At 41.5% G+C, this 25,433-nt stretch overlaps 1 protein-coding gene across 9 annotated transcripts in view; it reads right to left on the bottom strand.

Annotated features, from left to right (window-relative positions):
• SIPA1L2 (signal induced proliferation associated 1 like 2) overlaps window positions 1-25,433 on the bottom strand; it is a 258,723-nt gene that overhangs the window by 232,503 nt on the left and 787 nt on the right. The window lies entirely within an intron of this gene.

Genomic DNA, 25,433 nt, shown 5'->3' on the forward strand with positions numbered 1-25,433 from the left:
TTAATTCTCACTCATATCTTCATCAAAAGACTCCACGTGATGATGCTGCCAAAATAAGAGTAAAAGACTAATGAAAAAGGAAATAAGCTTTGATGCAGATGTTTTCTCTATCTTGTGGTTTGACCTCAATAATCTCTGTAACAGTCACCTAACTCCCATAGCAAGAATTCAGGTGGCATTTCTCCATTTTATCGACACGTGTCAGCACCCCCAACACAAATTACACTTAGCTTTAGGTTTTCCAAGTTAGTTTCTAGTAAAAAAAAAAGTGTCCATACAAACAATTCGGACTCTCCATAATTTATTAATGTCTAACAAGCTGTAATGTGAATCTCTGCTTTATAAAGTTTCTCTTATCTTTCACTCAAGCCACATGCAGACATTCAGTTTCTCCTGGGAGAGTCATTTTTTCTCCCTAGAGAAACAATGTGTACATTCAATGACCATCTGAAGACTTCCCAGTAGTAGGAGCCTTTGATGCTGAGGCGCATGGAGTAGCAAAATTCATATTAAAAAAAAAGGTACAGAACCAGAATTCAAGCTTTTTCTCCTAGAGTAAAAATAGCCACTCCAGGACAAAAATAACCTGGTAATAACTAGGGTTAAATCATCCTGGCACTCTTTCTGCTGAGACAGTAAATGTCTATAAGTGTCATGGCTTCTCACACAAGAGAACATAGTCTTCCAGCTTCTCCCGCATCCCCCCAGGAAGACTGCATTGCTCGCTGGACTCCTGCTATGGAACACTCCTCCTTCCCAATCCTCATACTGCACTACAGGGAAACACAGACTGACCATGGACAATCTGGGTCAGCTAATCACTACTGCCATCTGTCACTAGGCCAACAAAGGAAGCCCACAGAACACACTGAGATGTGCACGGTAGGGGTCCACCAATAGAGATTTTGGAGGCTGGTACCGATAGCTGATTTTTAAGGAGGCATAATCGGTCAATACCGACTCGATTTCCAATAAAGCTGCGTGCATCTGGTAAGTCTGTTACGGTAGAAAGAGAGGGAGTGGGGATGGGGCTGGGCACAGGACAGAGCCACAGCTTGTCTGGGGGGCGCTGGATAGCAGGCAACTCAGGCCCCTGTGCACACGCCAGGAGGGCATGGGGCAGATATGTACCCCCAGATCTGCGTGGAGTAGGACGGGGTGTGCTGCAGCTGTGGGCTGAGGCCAGGTCAGTGCTGGGCTCTTCCCAGGCTGCACTCAGGGTGGGCGACAGCAGTGCTGGAAGGGGGCTACGGGGAGGGGCTACAGCCATGCCAAATTTTGCTGCAGCCCCCACCTCCTAGCACTACCACCACTGCCCATACCCCAGCACAGCCCCAGCCCAAATCTCTTCCCCCCCCCGCCAAATGCACCAGGAAGAGCCGAGCACAGCCCCGGCCCCAACCCGCAGCTGCAACCCCCACCTCCCCCTACAGATCTGGGTCACACACTACCCCCTCTGTGCCCTCCCAGGGTGCATGCAGTGTCATGAGGTGGGGAGGGGCGCCTCCTGGACCACCTGCCCCACTCCCTCCCTCACTGCAGGGGGCACTGATCTGCCCTCCCCACATCCCCTCCCTCCACAACAGACTTACCAGCTGCACACAGATGTCCAAGTTGCCAGGCTGTGCTCCTTGATGCCTGCATGCTGTGCTGTGGCTGCATGCACACATGGGCATTTAATCGGCCAAATCAGGCCAATTTCCGAAGCAATCAATTTTCTTTATAAATTGGTGCCAATCCAATATTGGGTTAACATAATGACACACCTCTAGTGCATATGGTGCTCCTCTGGCTGTACAGGGTCAGCAATACAAGCTCTCTACTCTTCAGGGCTTCAGCATTCAAATGTCTGTACGTGTGGCTCTGAGTAAGTTTCTCTACCCAGAGAATTCTCCCAGGTTATTTGAATGTGCATATGCAGTCTCAGTTAGTGGCTGCTCAGTTCTGTAACTAACTTCTAGTCTTCCAGAAAATCCAGTCAGTCAAGCATGGTACCCCCCCTCCCTGATCCTTTACAGATTCCCTAATCACACAGGGCTAAAAGGTGCAATCGCTGCTGCAAGGGAAATGCACCCATGGAGGCAGTCCTAGGCATGTGTAACCCATGCCAGCTTGCATGCTCCATCTCTTTCCATGTTGTTTAACAGAGTTTCCTGCACTTCCATCCCAAGTCCCCCAGTGCTAGGGCACAGAGCCCTTACATCTGCCCTTCCTAACAAATGACATTATGATGCAATCAAAAAAGGCAAACCACTGCCTATATAAGAGTGTTCTTGGCTTGCTGAAATTTCTGATCATGGTCAGGCAAATAAACTAGTCATCTGACTGGCTTCTCAGCCCCAGTACATATGACAGCACTTAAAACTGGCTGCATGCTCTTCTCACGTTCACTAACTTCCCATTTTCACTGGTCTTTCACTCAACAAAACAAAAAAAAGGAAGAGAAGAATTTTTAAATGCATAGAAATTTTTAAATTTTAAAACCATAGAAATAGTTTGAAGGGGGAAAGAAGAAGAAACTTACAGGAAGGTACATCTGCAGGGGGGGTTTTCCTCTAAAGAAAGTTAAAGTCAACTAGATTTTGATGGCTCATTGTTAGACATAGCTCCTAACTTATTTATACAACTCTCAAGCCCTCAAAAGTTCTCATGCCCCAGCACCTATCCCTCTTCCCCCATTACCACCAAAGAAAAAAAAGTGTTTTATTGGTGTTCATTTCCATTTTTTTTAATAAAGCAGGTTATACATTTCACTGTTCACAGTAGGAATGCTACTTTGCACAAAAATTTTTTAGTCTGTAGAGTGAGTGTGATGTTTAGTGGCTATGTGAGATGCTGACTACTCAGTCATTACTGTCCAGTCAATATAAACAAGTACTAAATGACCATGCAGTAACCTGAGTTACTGCGCACTAGCATTGACAAACAGCTTTCTTGTGATGCCGAATGCACAGCCTGGGACTACTGAGCAGTAGCATTGTGTCATGGTTGCTGCCATGCGATGCTACTGCGCAGTAGTCTCAGGATACTGCTGTCAGTGTCTCATGCAGACAGAGACAGTAACTCTTACAAAGTTCACATACAATATTAGAAAAAGACTCCTTCCTTCTCGGTCCGTCTCTATGACCTCATTTTTCAAAAGAAAACGTCCCTTTGTTCCCTTCACATGGGCAATAACGCACATGTACATAGAGAAAGGGCTGGCAACGAAAAACTGGGCTATAGTTTGCGACAGACTTGTGCAGGACCACCATTTAAGTACAGGCTGTTTGTTACAGTGTTTGAGTGATATACGAAGGTACTGCTAATGAAAATGTCATCCTCGGTAAGTAATTATCCCAGACATTCCCTAGAAGTTTTTGCTATCCAAAAGAGGCAAGGGCCTTTGTAATGATGCACAGTGGCATGGGTTTCTCTCAATGTACTGAGAACATCTAATTAAGCATTATTCCAGATACAGTTTAGAGCAGTGATTCTGAAAGGGTGCGTCACAAAAAAAAGAAACAGAAGTGTGCTGTGAGATTCCCCATGGGAGAAGCTAAATGCTCCAACTCCTTAGTCCCAGCACTCTGAGTCTGCCTCAGATACTCCAGTGACACCTGAGGCTGCTCCTCTGGGAATGCCACTGCTGCTGCCTTCTTCTGCCCTTCCTCACCCCCAGGCAACCCTTATGTCAGCCCCTCATGCTCTCAGCAGTGTGCCCAGCACCTTGCAATCCAGCTCAAGCCCCTCCACTCTTTCCATGTGTCCAGGGCCAGCAGCAGAGGCCACGGGGATGGGGGAATCCAGCAGCAACTCTCCCTGGGGAAAATGAATGCCTGTCCCTGGCCATAGAGAGTCTATGACAGAGGTGTCAAATATATGCCCCACAGGGCCAGGCTGGGCTGGACAGATATGGAGCCCACCATCTGGCCTGAGATTCTGCCCCTGGATCAGAAGAGACCCAAATGAGACATGGCACATGCCAAACCAGTCCTACTGGCAGAGCCTGGGACACATGTCACACCTACTTCAGTCACTCTGCAACTGTGCTCCACAGGAGTGGTGCAATCCTTGGGGACCAGAGCAGCTGGAACGAGTGTTGTATGCAGCACAGGGAAGCCATGGGCATGTAGCACAGATCCCAGACCTTCCAGGGTCGATGTCACACCGCACGTGATGTCTGCCAGATGCAGCGTCCACGGCAGAACCCACTCTGTTCATAGTGCCCACCCTCAACAACTCCAGGATTGCACAAGACATGACACCTGCTCCAACCAGTCCAGGACCCGTGCTGTATATTGCACCTCTGAGCACCATGTGCAGCATGGGTCCCAGATGGACTAGAGTGCAATTCCCCGGAGTGGGTGCCACATGTGGCACAGTCCAGCTGGGGTGGGCACCATGCTACATGTCCCTGGCTGGACTGCTGCTCCAGAATCTGCACTTCATGAATGTAGAGAAGCTGCTGGATTCTGTATGCTGGGAGAGAGAGGATGAGAGGGGATCGTGGGCCTGATCTGAGCTGAATGAGTTTGACACCCTGATCTATGAAATATGACAAGAGTTTCTTATTACTTGCCACAGCTTGAATCTGGGACTGGGTGAAAGCAGAATAGCCCTATTCATAAATTTTGTAGTTTCCATTTTGTAGACAATGACAAAAACGTCTGTCTGTTTGACTCCACCTTCTGATCAGAAGACTGTAAATAGTGCCTGAAGGTGCCAAGAGAAAAAGATGACAAACGAAGGTCAAGTCTCAAGTGTATTACACTTCCAGTATGCCAGAAATGTATTTGGAATAATCATACAAATTAGCCAGACTGGCCTACAAGTCAGCTACACTGACACAAAACCTGGGGACTGGAATTAAGGTTTATTAGATGTTGTGGTTCTCATTTGGAAGAAAGTTAACGAAAAAGTTAGAAAAGGATTTGTAATACATCAGGCTTCTATTCGTCTCCAAGCAGAGAAAGCACTCTTGGTAAGATTCTCTTTGTATTTACCAGGCTTGTGATGCACCAAATACTCAGTGGGGAGCGGGGTGCTTAAGAAAGAAAAAAAAAAAAAAAAATTGTGCCACGTGACCCAGAGCAGACTTATTTTTCTCAGTCTGTTGAAACTTAGTGGCACAAACACAGGCAGAAAAGGATTATTTGAAAATATATGCGAATCATGAAGTACAGACTCTACATTCCTGGAATAGCTGCCTCTGTTCTGAAAAACAGAAGTGCTGTATTTTGATTTTAGCAGAGGAAAAAAACATCTGTATTGTAAAAAGTTTTTAGACTGTAAATGCTCTTGATCTAGCTGGTCAAGCACTATGCTACTCTTTTGTTACATGCCAACAAAAGAAATGCAAAAAACCCTCTCAAACTGCCACAGCATCAAGCTGAAAATGTACCATCTGCAGCTGCTTTAGCTGCTACTGCTGCCCCAAATCAAAATCACAGCTCCAAAGATAACTTCTCTGAAGAAGACAGTATCACAAACAGCTGTGTCCTTATCACTGGGAAAGTTTCATGAATCCTTCAGTTATTGGCAGAATATTAACAGCATCAACCCATCCCATCTGTAACACGACTCTTGAAGGCTAGCAACTCTAACTCCTAAACGACAAAATGACAAGCTGCAACAGCCCTAAACCAAGTACAAAAAGGGGGAAAGATGTTTTTGCCTTTAGGAGGCTGAAGCTGAGAAGTAACTATGCAATTATGCAAAACTTTACTACATTTATAACTGCCCTTTCAACAGCTAATTCAAAAGTGCCATAAATTCATTGGTAACCATACACAGCAGGTTATTTTCTGAAACAAAAAAGTTATGTACACATATCAGTAAATCTGATACTATATGTACAAACATGCATGATCTTCAAAGGTCACACTGATTTCAGCAGTTAGGAGTGTTTTGACCACATTGACTTTTTGTCATATTTAGATTTAAGCTAGTTGGAGAAAAATCTGTTATGTCAAAATATGACCTTGTCAGCATCCCATAGAGAGACACAGTTCATGGGGAAGAATGATTCATTAACAATCTCGCATTCTAATTTTGAACAGTATCCTTTGTGCACAAACAAATGCAGCTCTACTTTAAAATGACCTATGACAGATTAACACTGTCCATAAATCGTTGGGTTTTTATTTTTAATTAATTGTAGCTTCATTTTCCTCACACTACAAAATGTCATTCTCAAAGCACTATAAAACAGTCTGTTCAAAGCCCCTCAATCAAAAGCACAAGGTAATACAAGCAAGTCAAAGACAAGAACAAATCCTGATGAAACATTTATTTTTCTTCCAGTATCATAATAGCAACTTGTCTATAATTATTTTAAGTTGTAGAGGTAGTACTTTCTAATAGATGATGCAAAGGAAACGGTTCCACTTGATACTGGAAATGTAAAACTTATTTACCATTTTTACCAGCTACATGACAAGAATCACTATACAGGATTTACTATACTAGACCATAAATCCATCAGGTTGTTTCTAGCAGTGACCCATATCCAGTAGATCAGAAAGCAAGTAAAGCACCATACTTCAACATGTCCACAATGTTGCATAGGTGAAAAGAACTTTATCCTGACCCAACACGTATCACGAGCTGAAAATTATATCTGAATCGCCTTACCTCATATGATTAGATTTTTTACTACTCAAAATTATCACCCTCTTACACGCTGAGGATAGATTTGACACCGACTTTTCTGTAGGAGCAAACTGGAACATCTGACTGACAAAACTCAAAGACCACATCCAGACAAGCACGGACATTTGGTTCCCTTGGGACAAGTAGTAGTGGCATATCTTACGCCGCTGCTACCTGTTCCCAGGTAATGCCTGTGCCACACATGCTCTGGCACTCAGCAACTTACCCCTGGTGTGGTAGGGAAGGCTGGGGCCAGCAAATGTGCTTGCTCCAACAAATCTTACCTCAAGTCCTGGGGACTGGGAAAGCTGCAGCCACAGCACTCCTGCAGCTGAGAGCCTGGCCAGCAGTTAAAGTATGGCTCCAGCTGGCCAGGCTTCAGTTTTGGGTAGTGTGCATTGCACCACATGCACCGCCCTGCTTTTTATCCACAAGGGTTTTTTTGACCCTAGGATTTCCCAGACTCGAGACAGGTGAGGAGGTAGAGCCCCTATGTTCAGGCACATGGACACAGGGAAGCAGCAAACGGCAGAGCCCAGAACTGCCTGCTCCCCCATTTCAACGCACGCTGTACCCCACTTTGGCATGTGTTCTTTGTTGGGTTTTCTTTTTTCCTTTTCTATTTTTTTTACTACTGCAAAATCCCGGTATCAAATTTTGCCCCAGCACTGCAAATCAGCAACACTGCACATGATTTAATGTGCAACGGTTGTGGTTTGTGGTACTACAAAAGTGCTCTGCAGTGCCACAAACCACATGTGCCTGCATGTCTGGATTTAGCCAAAGACTCCATACTAGTATTTTTATCATAAAGCCTAGCAGTAAATTTTTAGGGCAATGTAAAAAAAGGTGCCCTGTTTACAGGCCCACTGAGGCAACAGAGGCAGGGCTCCACTATCTCTAACTTTGGCACAAGAAGGAGGTGATGTGGCACTTTGGCCACTTTTTAGCCCCAAGTAGCTCCTGGTTAGGAGGTTAAATAGAAGTAGAAACCCACTTCCCTCATTTGGGATCAAACCCAAATTATTCCAGTTCACTACCAGTCACCCTACCAACTAAGCTATGCAGCTTACAGTAATGTGTTCCCAGGAAAATCTGACTGCTTGAGGTTCTCCAACAGGATATTCATCACTGGTGTATAAGCCTTCCTTAGCATAAGGGATTAATTACTCTGATAGGCTCAGTTCTTCAGTATTTTTCTGCACTCAGATCCCCTCATTTTACTTAATCTCTCCATGCCTGAGCAAGTGTGAAGACAGAATGCCTTCAATAGCTCTACTCTCATCCGTTTCTCTTTACATAAGTCCCAGAGCAAAGAAAAAGAGAAGCCCACTCCTTCTGAATGTGGGTAAGAAATGCAAGTGGAAGAAGAAAGATCCCCACTAAGAAATCTGCCTCAGACTGGGGCTTGCGCTGTATTAGATTGGTTTGTTTACCGTAAGTACTGAGAAAATGCAAAACCATCAGTTTTCTAAGAGGAAATCAAAAAGGTACATTAGACTTAACAGTTTGGCAGCAAAAGCTTGGACTGGCATCCAATCAGGAAGTTTTCCCATTCTACTTATAGCACGACAGTGTGGTGCTTCTATCAGTGTATTTGTATGGTTGTCCATCACAGTCCTTTTGTCACCAAATACATGTATAGCCTGGGTTCTTTATAAAAAAAAAAAATGTTATTGATAGACCTGTGAATACAATTTTAAAAATAATAATAATAATAATAACAATAATTAAAGAAGTTTGTACCATAATAAAAGGGGTGAGTTTTCCTCCCAGAGCTTGCTTTGATCCTTTAAGTAACAGCAAATTTAGAAGAGAGCAAATAGGTTTAACTGGGATATTACAAAGGTTTATTCAGACTGACACTTTGTAGCTGATGGGGAAACTTAGAGGCTCACAAGAAAAGAAAAGGTTTATGACAATGCCACATCCTTTACGCTAATTTGTCTTTAATTCACATATAAATCCTCTTCAAGATTTATTACTACATTTAAAATAATTACCATCAAAAGTTCAGACCATATCCTCATAATGCTAATGAGCAATGTTGTTTCACGTAACTCAAAGTAGATTCACATCGTGTGTTAATTTCGGTGGAACTAAATGGACTTTTTTTCTTAAATAAGAATGGTTTAATCCACAGGCAACTGTTAGGGGAGACATGGGGGGGGCACGTGCCTCCCCTAAGTTTGGCCCCCGACAGCACAGAGCAGTTTTTTTTTGCTGTGCAGGCCAACAGCGTGTTGGGGAAGGGGGGGAGGGGGAAGGTGGTGGCACTAAGCCACAGTATAGGAGTGGATATGGGGCTTTTGGCCCGCCGCCAGACCTGTCCACAAACTGTGCCCCCCGGACTCAGGAGGCACCAGCCACCCCTTGTTTCATCACAAAAATCTCAACACAGCAAACAATGTAATCACCTACCCCTAAACAAACATGGAAAATGCATTTTCTTTTGGAGGTTGCAACCAAACCACTGACCTGAACAGATACCAGCTTATTACAGCTAGCAAAAGCTATTAAAAAAAAAAAGTGAGGCACAGCAATAACAGGAGACTGGGGATTATGACAGTAGTGTACAATGTCTGAAGACCATCATTTTCAAAATCCCCATTTCAATTGAGATAACCCCTTCTTGGGAGAGGTTTCAGGGATCAGACAAGCTTCTGGCAAATGAAAAATTTTCAAGACTTCATGATCACCCACAGAACTCTACAAGTCAGACGAAATGCCCATATTAATGAATTCTCAGCACTAGTTATAATGCAATCATATGCAATGCTGATGCTGTATCAAGAGGGTATGTCATTAATGAAAAGAGATCAGTTATGCTAAGAAAAAATTCTCTCTTCCATTTCTGAACCATTACCAACTTCATTCCTTTCCCTCTCTACGCTACTAGCAACATGATAAAGCTATTCTCATATTCTTGATGTGTTTTTGTTCCTTGTTCTCTGTTCCCTTTGACCAGTACAGTTTGGCCAGGAAGAACAAATATAGCCTTGATCCAAGGTGCTGCTGGACTAGTTTGGAAGCATGCCTGGAATTCAAAGTGCTATCCAGAAGGAAAGAAAGAAGGGGAAAAATATTCTTTCAGTCATGATTTGAGGAGTCCAAGTTACACTGTTGAACACTGAATTTTATCAGGCTGAGTCAAAAGGAAAACAACATTTTTTTTCTTCAGCTTAATAAGGTTTTTAAAAGAGGAGACAGCCAGGGCCCTAGGGAAAGACAATTGAGACCTGGAGGTGTGAAGCTTAAAAAAAAAGCCAAGCACAGACAAACAGGTAACCTGACTACAAATAATAAGCAGTGGGAGGAACATTCAACAATTCTATGCAGATTAGGAGAGAATTAGATACATTTTACTTATAAAATATTTTTAAAAGGAATTATTTCAGGAAGTTTGCCACCTGTGGCTACCCACTTCCATCTGACATGCAGAAAAGCTTTTTACCTACAGCCACACTGTTTTTAACTTTCATTGTTCATTAAGTGAATTACATATTGTACAGTGCTCAGGATTTGTTTTTTTAAAATGGCTGGTATGAATTAAGAGCAATATGCCTCCTAGGTTAAAAGAAAACTACTGAAAGTGTTGCATCAGTTGCTCTGCTCAGGGTTATATTATTTTATTTTAAAAAGTAAACTTGTGAGCAACACACACATCTGTGTGTAGCTTTCCCTTTATGTTTCCAGTCACCAAAAAAAGAGAGAGATTACCATTACATATATTCAGAAAGATGCAAAAAACATCCTGCTGACCCTTAAGGGTTCTGATTCATTTCATCTGTAATACCCCAGATTCAAAAGAAAGGGTTTAATGCAAATCGTAGGGTAGTGTTAGCAAGGGGTAGTTAAGATTTCCACAAAAACCATTAACTATTCCCTCCTCCTCATCCGCATTGTCTCACTAATGATAGAAAAGTGCAATAATTAAAAGCAAGTCTCTGAGCTAGAAGGCTCAAAAGGAAAGTAAACTCCCTAACTCCCTCTGTAGGCAAAAAATAAATCACCTAAGTTTGTCACTTTGCCTATTTTATATAAAATTAAAATTATCCTCCACAATTCAAAGATTCCAGTACTGGTTTGCTGTGGTATTTGTGATGTGGGCTTTATTTCACGTGAGGAAAACCTATCATAAAATGCATTTACACGCATTTATACAGGGAAAGGGGGGGCAGTAAAGGTGACAGGAGCATCCTGGGGAAAGGAGCTCACTTTGACCAGGCAGATGTTGGCTTGCAGTATGGTAAGAAGTTCCAAAAGGTTCTGCTCTATATTTTCTACTATTTTGATTCTGAACCCCAGATCCAGCTTTGTAAAAAGGACTTGAAAAAACAAAGGCATTTGTTACCGCCAATCTGGACCAGCAAAGCAGAGAAGCCAACCACACACAGCAAGATTGATCCAGAATCATGATCCATGACTCCCTTTGGAAGTCAAAGACCTAATTAAGGTGGATGGAAGTAGAGAGCATGAAAAAAAGGAAGCTTTTACTATTGCTTATTAGATCATCATTGAGATCATCTGGATTTGCAGATGAACAAGTGAGGAACAGGGGTTATGTCAACAAGCTTCTTCCTTCAGCTCTCCTGTGAAATATGAATTTTCATTTCCACCCGAAAGAAATTTTACAATCTTTGTACTCTCCCATGCCTGAGAAAGGGTGTACATGCCTGAAAGCTTGCAAAAAAAGAAATTTTTTTGCAACTGTCTAGTTGATCTAATAAAAGCTATCATATCTCTACCAAGAGTTCTGATTCCTTCTTTCTGGAACTGTTATATATGCAGTCAAACATACAAATCTCAAATTGGCCTCTGCCATCATCTCCAGATTCACCTAGGACTTCCCTATCTACCGGAAGACTGACATCCCCATATCATAGGACTACTGCTGCCCATATGCAGTTTAGTGACCAGGATCAAAAGGTTTACTACCATATAAGAGGTATTCTGTTCCCTATCCACAAGACTCTCCTACTCTTGCAAGTGGTCAAGAAACTTGTGGAAAGGTGTCAAGGGCTTTAGATATTCAAAGTTCCCAACACCCATTAAAGGCTGACGTTTTTGGGTGGAGACTTGAGCCTTGTGTAGGGTAGGCCACCTTTTCTACCTACAGACGGAGGAATAAGATGGGCAGGTGCTAGCATTCCCGCTGGCATTCATTCCCACAACAGCATGGGGAGAGCACCCACGACCGATGCCCCTCTCTCCCGAATGCTGCCAATAGCCTATGGCCATGGACTGGATCCAAAGGTTCCATAGGCAGATTTGGCCCATGAGTCACAGGCTGTAGAGCCCCATCTTAGATAAACCACTGAATTCTGGAAAAGTGTCAATGTCAGCAAGCACGCTGAAGGATTGCACTGTATTTTGCACAACTAGCAACTTGCTGTCCATGAAGTGCAGAGCACCTAATCCCCACTACCTTAATGTTCAGAACAACAGAGCGCCCCCCATTTTTAAAAAAGATCAGTTTTTTGCAAAGTCTCATTATTAGGACATCTGACTGTAGTCATCTCTGAAAAATGAGGTATTAAAGGGGGGGGGGGCAATTCATTCATCTTGGACCAGAAAAGGCACATTTGTAGTGAATGCTTTATTTTGATTTTGTTTTAAAACCCAAGTAAAGTACTTAGGATCCTACTGGTACATGCATTATGGATGACATCATACAGACAGGGTAAAGATGGTAAGTGTTGAGGAAAATGAAAAAAAAAAAGAGAGTCTATATACACACTACTGGAAATTATTCCCTTGTTCTCCACTTATTAACACAAGTTCCTATAATATAGTATTTTTAGCAAACTTGTACTTGTTTATATTTACAAATAAGCAAAGAACTATGTACATTTAACAATATCATGTTTAATGTACAATAATTAACTATCAAGTTACAATTTGAATGATACCACCTGACTGACCACTCAGAAGGCAAAGACATATCTTCTTGTTCTATCATTAATAAAAAGTCTTTTCAAAATAAATACTCTCACTTCCTAACTCATTTTGCCAACATCTTAAATTTAACCTATGCATGTTTAAGGAATGCTTTAACAAGCAACTGACTTGACTTTTCACAAAAATATGGAACTCCCACATTAGCTAGAGAGAAACAGTTGCTCATGAATTACTGGGTCATTCCCCTAGAACAGTTAAAGACACAATACTACATCCAGGATTATTTAAGCTTTTTTTTTTTTGGAAGGTTAAACATTTTCCAATGCAATTACTTACTGTCCTTCTCTCTCATAAGAGCTGGTACAAACAAATCAGTTCACAAACTGAAATCTTTTTATAGTAGAATAAGATAAATTCAGGTTAACCTATTTTATTTACTATAGTAACTGCCTTTAAATAGATATCCTATTACTTTCAGATATTTACTTAAGGAGTAACCTGCTTCATCCCAAGAATAACATTCAAATCTAGCGAACCACACTATTAAGGAGACTCCCTCACACTCTAAGTTTATGTATATACAAGTAATCACACTGTCAGAGCAAGAAGTGAAATTTTTTTGCCTCTAGATTATGTATTTTAACCTAGACTTGAACCCCTGAGCAAAAGCTTATATATTCCTCATCTGTATTTAAAATTTATATACATCTTAAATTGCCTATTATATAAACACTGCCCCCCCCCCAAAGAAAAACAAACAAACACATGCATACACATCACAGCATCTGTGGTAGTTTTGGGATGATGTTGCAGTGGTGGCACTTTACTAGGAGTACCAAAGGACTCTAGTCATTATGTCCTAAAGTGCCCTCTGTCCTTTAAAGTGATCTGAGTCAACACTGAGGCACATTAGTAAGGCAACAAAAAGAAATCAGAAAAAAAAAAAAAAAAAGAAAAATGGTATAAAAACACAAGACAGATTTATCATAGGAGGATCACACTGGACAAATCTGATGCTTTGTCAAGACAATTGACTCTACAGAGAGAGGAAATGCAGTAGGATCCAATCTAGATTGCAATAAAGCATTTGATATGGTGCTACATTGGAAACTGCTAGTTAAATAGAAAGAGATACGAATTGTAAAGTGACCTGTAAAAAAATACAAACTGTAAAAGGAACTGACTAAAAAGGATACGGTGATAATGGCTTGCAGTGAAAGAGAAAAGGGGAATTTCTGGGATGGAGGGTATTTACTACTGGAGTTCCTCAAGGATCAGGCTTTGGACTAACAGTTATTAATATTTTCATTAATTACCTAGGGAAGACACAAATCAGTCCAAGAATTAGCTCAAGGGTAGAACTATCAGGATGGAAGTAGGTTAGTGGTGGAACTTTTCCAGGATCATTAATGGCCATCGTGTTAGAAAGAGTGCATTAATGACATATGCAGAATTCACAAAGTTGGGAGATGTAACCAATACAGAGAAGCATTACAATACCCAGGAAAAACCAGAAGACCTTAACAACTTGGATAACAGAAGCAGAATGAAATATAATAGTATGAAGTGGAATATCATACACCTAAGAGCTAGTTCAAATTTTCACTATGCCCTACTGGTCAGAAATGACAAAAGGAAAAAAAAAGACAAGTATATTTTTCAAATTGCACGGTGCCCATGACCCACATTGTGATGTAGCAGCAAAAAAGGAAAATACAGCATGTTCCAGGGTGTTTCAGGAAAGGCATTTCCAAGTGACAGGAGAATATTAATGCCATTGCACTAGTCACCGATGAGGTGTTACCTAGAATACTATGTGCACTTCTGGTCACCCATGTTTGAGAAAGGTTCAAGGTGTAGAGACAGACTAGGAGGATGGTTAGGAGACAGCTTGGCTTGTTTGGCTTAGCAAAATAAGGAGCAAGAAGGATATAACTGCTTTTTTATCAGCACTGGATGGAGAATTGCTATTTAAAGTGATGGTCAATTCTGGCACAAAAACAAACAGGTATAAACTGACCAAGAACAAATTCAAGCTGGAAATTAAAATAACGTTCCTACTGATTAAAAGTAAGGAGATCCTTGGAAAGCGTTCCAATAGGAGCAATAGCAACAAAAAAAAACTTAGATTCAAGATAATGCTTGAGCAGTTTATGAAAAGCATTAATGACCTGAATGTAGCCTGGGGGGAGGGAGGGAGCAGGGAGCACAAGATTCAATGACCCAAGTTCCTCAAGTGTTATATGTATTATTGTTTCCTGTACTGTCCATGATTTAGGACTAAACAGGGTTTCAGCCTAGGGTTGCCAATCCAAAACTTAATAAATCACCAGCACCCCAATGAGACAGGTTTGCAATAAAAATCCGTATTTGCAGCCTTTAATATGATAATATCTATGAACATGTAGACAGGTCCTGAGATTCTCCAAATCTCATACATCAGGCAAATGGTGGAAAGAGAAGGTTCCCTCTCCCCCCCCCCGCAAGCATAAATCTTCAGGAAGCAATAAGCCAGCCTCCTCTACAACTTGAGAAGCACTAGGATTAAAATGACCCTAATAAAAGACATAAAATTCTCCCCATTCTATGTCCTGCTTCTATCAGATAAAAGTGCATTTATCTAATACACTTCTGGCTCAAAACAACAGTGTTTGTTATGCTATGCTAAGCATGTACTCACACCTTTCACTTGGGTTCAACCACTATTTGCATAGATTTAAAAAAGTATTTTTAAAAAAGTTACCTTTTAAAGCTAGAGGGTTTTTCAGGATCTTTACAGAACCAACTATCAAAACCCTCCCAAACAAACACTGTATTTTGACCCACAGTCCACACCCCCTCCCCCAAAAAGCAGGCAGACCAAGTCACAGGAGCAACAGCTGGGGATTTTTTGAGTCTCCAAAGCAGGTAAAAATCCCCCCTTCCTCTTCCTGTTTAAAAGTATACCCCCTGCCCCCCACTCTGGTCTGGTGCTGTTGTGTTCATGCTGTCCCCAAGGACACAACAGCAGGTGGCTGAGTTCTCCCTTCCCCACACCTGCTCCTGAGTTGGCAGAGAATACGCAGAGGGACCAGGCAGGGAGGGGAAACTTGCTTTCTGCTGCTTCTGCTACTGCTGGACTGGGCTGAGCCCACCCCCTGGGCAGCCCAACAGGAACAGTTCTGGAGCTGCCCTCACCCACAAAACAGCAAGGACAGGTGGCTGTGCCAGGGGCAGGAGAGGGGAAGAGGATGGAAATGGGACAGGTTTCTGAATGTGGAAAGGTAAGAAGTAGCAAGGGGTGAATTTACTTGCTTTGAGGGCTTAAAGAAGTCCCTTACTGCTGCCCATGCCAAGTGTTCAGGAAGTGGGGTACATACATGCTAGGGATGTAAAAGGTTAAGTGGTAATTACACTTACACTGTTTAACATTCACCTCCCAGATGAGAAAGGTAGCAGCATGATCCCTTCCCCATGCAGACAGAGCCAGCAGCGGATACAGCACTTCTCCTGCTGTGCTGAGTGCTTGCCCCAGTGCCATGGCTCCTGGCAGAGGGCACTCAGCCCACAGATGGATGCCTCAAGTGCAATCCTGTGTTACATGTCCATCCACCACATGCCCCCAAGCTGGGAGAGTCACCATGGGTCCTTCCCAAGCAGCAGCTGCCAAAGTCCGGGGGGTGGATGGACAGGCAGAAGTGCTGCATTGGGCTGTGGGTGCCCACAGGCTGAAGACACCTGGTCGTAACATAAGCACACAGTTGTCCCAGCAGGCGGGAGCCCTTGTGGATGCTATGGGGAGTCATGGGGGGGTGCCTGGCTCCATACAACCCACCCCTAAAGCACATGATGGCAGCCCTGCCACTGAGCTCACTCCTATTTAAGCCCTGCTGGCTCTGCCACAGCTCTGCCTGACCCCACTCCCCCAGCTAACAGCTAGTTTTCTCCCTGCTGCAGAAGTCACACAATACTGCAGCCTGGATGAAACCACCTCCCAGGAAGCCCCTGCCAGAGTCATTCCCCAACAGTGGGCAGCGTGGAGCTGGGGACCCTGCTGCCCTGCACTGTTGTTGCAGGCACTGCTACATGCCCACTCCCCACACAAAACCTGCTGTGGCCACAGACTTCTTCCAGCTGACAGCAGAACTTGCCAGTCCCATATATCACCCTTGGTTCCAGCTCCCCATACCACCCTGACTGTCTGCAGTGGGACTGTCTAACCAATATAAATTTGAGGAGGTTAAACAGGTAATTTTTAAATGATATTTACATCCCTATTCTGCACCCCTCTGGATCCACGCCTGGACTACACATAGAAGACCAATCATTTTTAGATAATCAGTCTCGAGGACTTTACACTTGGATTCTAAAATAGATTGTAAAATGCCTCCAAAATATTTCATCCATCTAGCCACATGGATAAATCAAGCATGGATTACCAAGGCTTCATTGTACTAAATTTAGTAGTCAGGGCAAAGAAGCTGAATCAGTAGTTACATCACTTGCTTTGATTGGCTGAGAGCCAGCTTCAAACTCAAATTGTCCTGCTCACTCTAAATGTGAAACAATCTTTTGGAAGACAGCCAGTTGAGTAGTTTAGTGCATGTTCACATGCTCAAACATGAACATTGCTATTCATGTTTTATAATTCAGTGACAAGGTGAGTAAGTTATATCTGGGACAAAACCTGAAAGGATGCTATTTTCTTTAAGTGCTTATTCTTTTGTTGAGTCCCAAATTATAGTTTTAAACTTGTAAGTATCTGCATTCCTTTAGTGGGTTACTATTGTTTTATTTAATCAAGGCACATGTAAAGTCAAAAGACCTCCCAATTCCATGATCAGCTCAATATAGGTAAGGAACACCAGTTCCTAGTCAATGGCAAAAAAAGAGAATAATGTGCTAGCATCAAATCTGGCTGCTTACTTGGTCATTTTAGATTGGGGAGTCGAAAACATTTATACCTGAATCAACTGGGGACAAACTTTAGCACAAGTCCATAACACTCATGTCTCTGGAGTCTTAGCAAGTTTTCTAGGGCCTGTGAGAGAATTCTATGTAGAGGCTCAGTACACGCTGGTAGGGCTGCCATCACCTCCCATTTTAGAAATAGAAAAAAAAAAAAGTGACTTGCTTTTGCCCCCCATCCCCAATCTTGGGGGCTCAGTATAGCTGCACTCCTCTTCCCCTGCATAGGCTCCAGGACCTCTTCAATGCCCTGCCACCTACCCCAGCACACAAGAAAAGTATATTATATTCATTTCATCTTAGACATTTCATCACTTGTGTCAACATCGTGACAAAAAACAATCTTTTTACTATGGATAAGTAGTAAAAGCATACTACAGTTGAATAACAACTGAAATTCTTGCTCAATTCTATACCAAGCCCACCATCCTCACAAACTACAAGACATCTCTACATTCACATTTTACACAAAACTACAATTGCTCCAGATTGCTTTTCTGCAAACAATGTAGCTTTGCTGAAGTTAGATGTTGATGGAGAGGTCTGAAAGATGAACAGACTGAGCACTTGGGCACCAGCTTAAAACTATTATTAGGATTGCAACACTATAGGGATATAATATGCTCTGCTTATGAGACCTGTTAATATTGTTTTCTGATTAGCAGAGGTTCTCAGACTGCTCCAATCACCAACGCCAATCTGTGAACCACATGGTTGTAGTCTAGAGAGAACTGGCTACTATGCAAAACAGATACTGCAGTCTACTACTTGCTAAATTGCATATAAAAGATAGGAAAGGATTTAACACATTTAAACTAATATTATTTGTACACATAAGGGACTAGTATCACTGCCCCCCCACAAAAAAAAAGGTTCTGTAGTTGCAGGGCTCAAGAGTTGCATATTTCACAGAATTGTATAAGGAGGAAGAAATAAACCATGAGAATCTCTATTAAACATTGTCTTCACAGTGAAAAATTTTGACAACGTCTGACCTACGGGGACACTGAATATAGTGAAATGAATCAACTGGAATGCTGACATTGTTGGATTCAGTCTACAAAGGAAAGAGAAAAGAAAGAATTTGTGAGGAGTGTCAGTCTGGATGTTTTTCACAGATACACGGAGATCATATATTCAAATACACATTTTACACAAAGCCACAGTATTTTCACAAGCAAATGGTGACTTCGATACCTAGCTGGTCATTTGGGCATGCAAATTAATATCTGCATATCCGTGACTTTGAAACAATGCCTGACATTTGCAGTATTCATAAAACTGTAATATGCCAAAATACATAAAATAGCAGCCAAATGCTAAATAAAGATACAAGAAGATAAAAACTGGAGTAGGCACACATTACAAACCCCACAGTAGAATGAAAGCAGGAGTGAAAAATTGCTGGTCTGGCAAGAAGTTGGAAACGGTAGAGCATTGTTCTCATGGACAGATTTTTAGTACCTAAACAACTGCTAATTGACAAATACACCCAACACATAAATCTAAGCAATTCCTAAACCAAGAAAGAAGACAGTTTCTTGATGCACTGATATCCATAAAAACAAGTCCCATATGTTGTTTCTTTAAAAAAGTCTCTTCCCCCTCCACAGACTTTTCCTGAGCATGTCAACAAACTAAAATAAATATAGTTATAATTATTTAACATTTTTTACCACAGTTAGAGAGCTACTTTCTTAGAAATTATGTTGCTCGTGCGCAAGTCACTGGTATAATAATGGACATTCCTTGTCTATTTGGTATGTTACAGAGAATACAGACTTTTAGAACAAAAGAGTATCCAATTTCCATCTGGCAAAACTAATAAGATTAGCAAATAGCTTATCACTAGACACTCCATCAAATCACTCCATGAAATGTTTTTCATGGCAGACATGACCAAATAAATCTAGTGAGAGCAGGGATCCCCAGTGGTTTTACTTGTTAGCTCTCCAATGTCAGACTATGCAAACTGACACAATGTAGCCCCTAAACCAATTCCTGCCTTGTCTCAACCCATATCACAAGTTCCACACTGTCAAATTTAAAACATTTTGCTTTGAGTCTCAAAATGGAAGAAAACAGAGATGTAATGAAAGTGCTACTGAGAAAAATAGGGCAACGATACGTAAACATAAACAAAATGTTTTGCATTTTTGCAACTAACAATTATTCTCAGAGTGGGTTTGCATTCATCAATGGGAATTTTTACTTGACAAATCCAGAGCAATATACATAACCCAAATCACAAATGTCAATCTTTGCAGCCCCAACGTGGCAGGGCAGCCAGTCGTTCTTTTGAACAGCTCCCTCCATTGATAAAGGGGGAAAAAAACAGCCAGAACAATAAGCTGTTGTCCTGACAACCTGACAAAGCAATGACTGGATCTACTTTACTCCACCAAAACAGCAAGGATAACCTCTTCACCTTAAAGTGTTCCTCATTCTTCAAAAGCAGCTGGCCACAGGAGTAAGTAAAATAATCATAACAAGATACATGTATCCAAACATGTACATTTTTTCTTTACTCTGGGACATGCTAGTATTGAAACAGCATTTCAAATTAAGAACATTTAAAATATTTGCTTCCAGTACCCAGAATGTATGAACATGCCCGAGGAAAGAGTTGCTCTTGAAGGCAACTTAACAGACCTAAAACTAGGAAATGGTTCATTCTGAACTAGAAACCACAAATTAATACAACCAAAGGGGGTATAATTTCTAAAGCTCAGAAACAAAAAGATTTAACTTCTAACTTGTCACTTACACAAAGGCTCTCCATAGAATACAAAATGAAAAGGCTGCATTGCTTTTCCAGTAACAGAATTTTGCCAGCTCCTCTATGTATTAATTGCAGGGCTCCCTTTTAACTCATTCTTATGAGAGGAAAAACATGCCATAAATATTTTAACATGCATCTTTACTGGCTATTAAGAGCTGTATATTGTCCTTGTTTCTATTCTGCCACTCTTCTTTCCTATCCTGTAACAATTTATCTGGAGACCTGACTGTGCTGAATGCAAATCCTCTATGAAGTAAATCCATCATTAAGAAATTCCAGAGATGGGTAGCTTTGGCCCTGCAGTCTGTTGCACAGTGGCTCAACGCTTGCTCAGAAACAAGCAGCCTAGTAATACATTAACTGAACAACTGGAGAGCATTTACTGGGCAAAAGAAACATTCTGATTTTCATCTAATACTGTTATTCCATCCCTTGACATACGTTCAGAGTAGCTTTTATTGTAGTATTAATGCAAAGTCTAGACATTAGTTTTATTAATAGATAACATCAATTCCATACCTTTATCAAAGACTTGTTGAAGTGTAAAATAAAGAAAGATTGAGGGAATGAAAGTAATTTGGAAAATGGAAATATGAATTTACCCGTAAGCTTCCAGTCGTTATAACTGGATTGAGAGTGCTCTACTATAAACGCCATCAAATCCTTCCCAGGTAATTCAGGATTTTTTTTTTAAACCAGACACCTATCATTTTCTTTGGCTCCAGGATAGTAAAGGAGACAGAGCAGCAATACAACATCAATGAAGTCTGCAACTATTGCCCAATTTAAAAATTCAGTTTCCCTAGGGGAAGCTAAGGAAGAAGAGAAGTACAGTGAGGATTCCTGCCAGAATGATGTCCTGAAGCCTACATAAGAGTCCCTTCAATATCAGCTTCAGGATGCATGAAAGCAAAATTCTGACCCCATAGAAATTACTGGCAAAACTCTCAGAATTCCGAGTCAAAATGTCACTCTATGAGTCTTGAGACAATGGAGAAGTATCTCAACTTAATCACCTCCACTTGGCCTGCCCCTTGGTCACTCTTTGTCTCTCTTTCAGCCTCTTTTATTTATTCTTCTTGTAAACAGCTACAGGACCTTCCTACAGTACTTCCAGCCTTCAACAGCGGCTCAAGTGAAGTTAACATAGTTCATATCAGTTTCATTATCTGACAAGCCCACAAAATCCTCAACATCAGCAGTGAAATTGAGAAAGTGTCCTTGCTCTCAAACAGCAGTTACTCCTTTTTAACATGTATAAGCAGCACCAAGAAATCTTCCTGAAGCTGTGGGCAGACAAGAGCATATATTCACATGCATTACAAATTTGAAAGAGTAAAACCAACATTATAAACTTTATTTTAAAAAAGAAATCCTTAATTCTGTAAAAGTCAACGGCTTACTTTAAAACATTAGGGAAACTGGAGCAACCCACTTGTAGAACGTAATTACATCTTCATGATCCAATCCCAAATTCCTACTTAGGTTCTAATAAATAATTTAGCATAACACTAAAAACTTACAACATTCTGGTCTATTTTTTTTGAGCTGAAGCCAAGACCTACAAGTTGGAAACATCCAACTCTTCTTTTAGTTCTTCCTACATACGGCTTTATAAAAGCACTGACCAGAGGCCTTCATAGTACAGGCAACAAAAACAGTATCTCCAGTCTTCACCAACGTTACCTTTGTCAGGACAGGTCAACTCTTTAACATTGCTGCAATAAAATTAAACCAAGTTAGAGAGAGAGAGGGACTGGCACTTCTTTTAAGTTCCTATAATTTCTTTAGAGTGTAAATAGTTATTATGCATCAGGTATCTGTAGATCATTCTTATAATGTATGTGATGTTTTTACACCAGTAAGTATTTCAGTCATCCTTTTCAAGTACCAGAACAATTATTCTGTTTATCAGAGCTATAAACTACGTGTCATCGTGCAGTCATTTGAACAGCCGGAGATAACAAAGCTCCCAGTACCTCCCACAAATTCAGGCAGAATGAATAGGTTGAAGAGAGAACAGGTATCCCTAAACTCAAAACTACCCAGCCCACTAAGATTGTGAGAGGATAAGATTCTATGCAAAAAAAATAAAAAGCCATTTTAAATAACATTTTAGTTGTCTTTAGCTTATGAAGTCATAGCTTTAAATAATCAGATACTTATTAAACTACCATCATATTACAGATTGTGACTATAAATCCAATACTGTAACCTATGCAATGCAAAGATAGTCATATATTCTTTACTTCCCAGATCCACAATCTAGTTTGTCCAATCACCTGTCAGGTCTAGGCATAAACAACAGAAGAATAGTAAAGCATTTTAAACTGCAAAGCAAAAATTGCACTCAAAGCGGCATTTATCAAAAGCAAGATTTCAATTCAAGCTGTCGATATTGCTACTGTTTGGGAGTCATGGATGACTAATGTGAGAAACCAGATAATCCAAAACCCCACCCCTCCTTCCACAACCGCAATATCTATAAGTTGAATCTTGTATCTCCCTAATAATTACACAGCAGCTCTTGCCCATTGTTACCAAACCAGTTAATCTGTGAGAGGCTTCAAGCTTAAAAAACAAACAAACAAACTGCCTGTGCAGAACAAACTGATGCTCTACACGTTAAAAATCTGGGTTCGATAACTGACTGCTGTGTCCACTACAAAGCTGAAACTGAAAGCTGGCTTGCCTCAGCTCACTTGTAAATGTCAAGCCATAAGGGAAAGAGAAATGATTTTGCCTGTTTTGACCACTGTTCTGCTTAGTTCCTCTTTTGGCTCTGCTCATTCAAAACTGTGTTTCTTAACGCACTTGGGGAATGGCACACATCAATAATTAATGTCTGCCAAAAAAAGAATCCGCATCCTATTTGCTATCAGAGCCAAAACAAATACTGATTCTCCTTGGAGAGAAACATTTTAAAAACACCCTAACATAGGTGTGGTATGTGAATACCACTTATGAGGGATTCTGTTTCTGTTTAAGCTTAATTCTAGGTTTCATGTTATACTCTGGGTATAAGAGAATGCTGTGCTCCATCATTGATCAAAATGTCACTGGTTAAATGGTATTGCACCCTAACAAGTAGATATTCCTTCATATTATATCCAAGAGCCTCATGAACTGTAAAGACAACGCACTGGATGTGCAAAACCAAGACAATAGATTCAGAGACCTCTGTGATCTTGTTTTATATGAACACTACATAAATTATGAATCAACTGTTGTGGAGCCTCGGTGATGTTCAACTTTCCATAATGCATTACAATCTTTGACAATTTAAACATCTTTTGCATTAATAATAAAATCCATTTCAAAGCTGGATTCTAAAAAACAAATCTTCCAAAGACAGACTGCAAATATGAGGGCCTACTCCTGTGTGCCACTAAGTTTTGAGCGCATTAAACAAAAAGCAAAAGACTGGGCCTAGGATCAGCCTAGCAAGGTCTGGTGCGCTGTGCCTTAAATTAAATCAGAAAAGTATCATGACAGAACTAAAAGTATTACGCAAACCTAATAACTGCAGATTTAGAATCAGACCTAAGTTAAGCTAGAAGGGACCTCCAGAGGGCATCTAGTTCAACCCCCTGCATGAGGCAGGATCATCCTCTACAATCCAAGCAACATCAGTGTCAACTCCTGGGAGACTAATCACCCAGAACTGCCCCAAATGGAGGATGAGTCTGCTGCAGGGATCTCAGTACTTTGAGACTGCATGACAACAGGAAACAGAAAAGCAGGACCAAAAGAAACAATGTGTCATGGACAAATAAAAAAAATCCAGTACCACCCACCCCACATGGAAACGCATATTCAAGCTGCATTAGTCTGTCAGTCCTAGATGGACCTCACCAGACATCTTTGGCCACACAGATAAAACAATCGTGGAAGACCATCCTCCTCAACTACAAGGGACTGCTGAAGAACATAAGATCCATAATATAAACTCTGCAAAAGAGATCTAATGCCCTAACTCGCCACAGAAAGGTCCCAATGTCTAGCCTTCATGAAATGTCATCAATATATGCATAGGAGGTCCTAGTTAGAAGAATCTAAAGCTGAAATCTGCCTACCCAGTGGTGTCTGGAGAAAACAGCATGTCACACTGTTTGTTCCAAACAAAATTGAGAATGATCTTTTGACCAAAAGCAGGTTTTCATATTGAACTGCTTAATGACAGCAGTTTCTTAACCCACCCTGCCACTTGATTCAAAAAAGGATGGGCAAAACAGAAATTCAGGACACAGAATCAGAGAGAAGTTGGGCTGGAAGGGATCTCCAGATGGCACCTAGTCCAACCCCCTGCCTGAGGCAGGATCATCCTTATCCAAAACACCCCATACAATCGATCAGCTGAACTCTGCATAAGACTCCCATCACCCTGGACACAACACAGACCTAACACCCTAACCTGCTACAGGTAACTCAGGGGAGCTGTAGTTGCCAACATCCTGCTGTAGAAAAAGATTAAATAAACAAACAACATTATTCTTTTAAAAACACCATCAAACTATTAGACAAAGGGGCAACTTCAATGGCATTGTTTCCAAGTGGAAGATACCTGTCCTTATACCACAGAATCATAGAAAATGAAGGTTGGAAGAAGGGACTTCTGAGGCCATCTAAGCCCAACCCTGCTCCAAGCAGGACCATCCCCAACTAGATCATCCCAGCCGAGGCTTTGTCTACCTGGGTCTTAAAAACCTCCAAGGATGGAGATTCCACAGCCTCTCTGGGTTAGCGTTTCTCAACCCATGCAACCCCAAAATGGGTCGCAAGAATATATGAAAGGGCTATGAACAAACTTAAAAGACAAATAAATTGGGAAACCAGAGCTTTGCCCTTGCAGGCTGCAAGAGTCCCAGTCTGAGAGGGGCTGCTGGGGGGGCAGGCTGGGGTCTTCATGAGCGAGGGGCAATGGGTGGAGGCTGGCCCTCGATGTTTACAAATGAGCCCAAAAAAAAAAAAAAAAAAAGGTTGAGAGCTGCTGCACCAAGTGACCTACTCCAGTGCTTTACCACCCTCCTCATGAGAAAGTTTTTTTCCCCTCAGATCCAACCTCAAACTTTCCTCGCTGCCACATCACTCTCCATGAAGGGCATCCTTGGATTTCTAGAGTCAGCACATCTGTCTATCCAAATGCCCTCTGGCAATTGGAGATACAGAC

The sequence above is a fragment of the Crocodylus siamensis genome, chromosome 1 (genome assembly GCF_052110815.1).
Source record: "Crocodylus siamensis isolate JL-2025a chromosome 1, ASM5211081v1, whole genome shotgun sequence".
NCBI classification, from domain to species: Eukaryota; Metazoa; Chordata; order Crocodylia; family Crocodylidae; genus Crocodylus; species Crocodylus siamensis.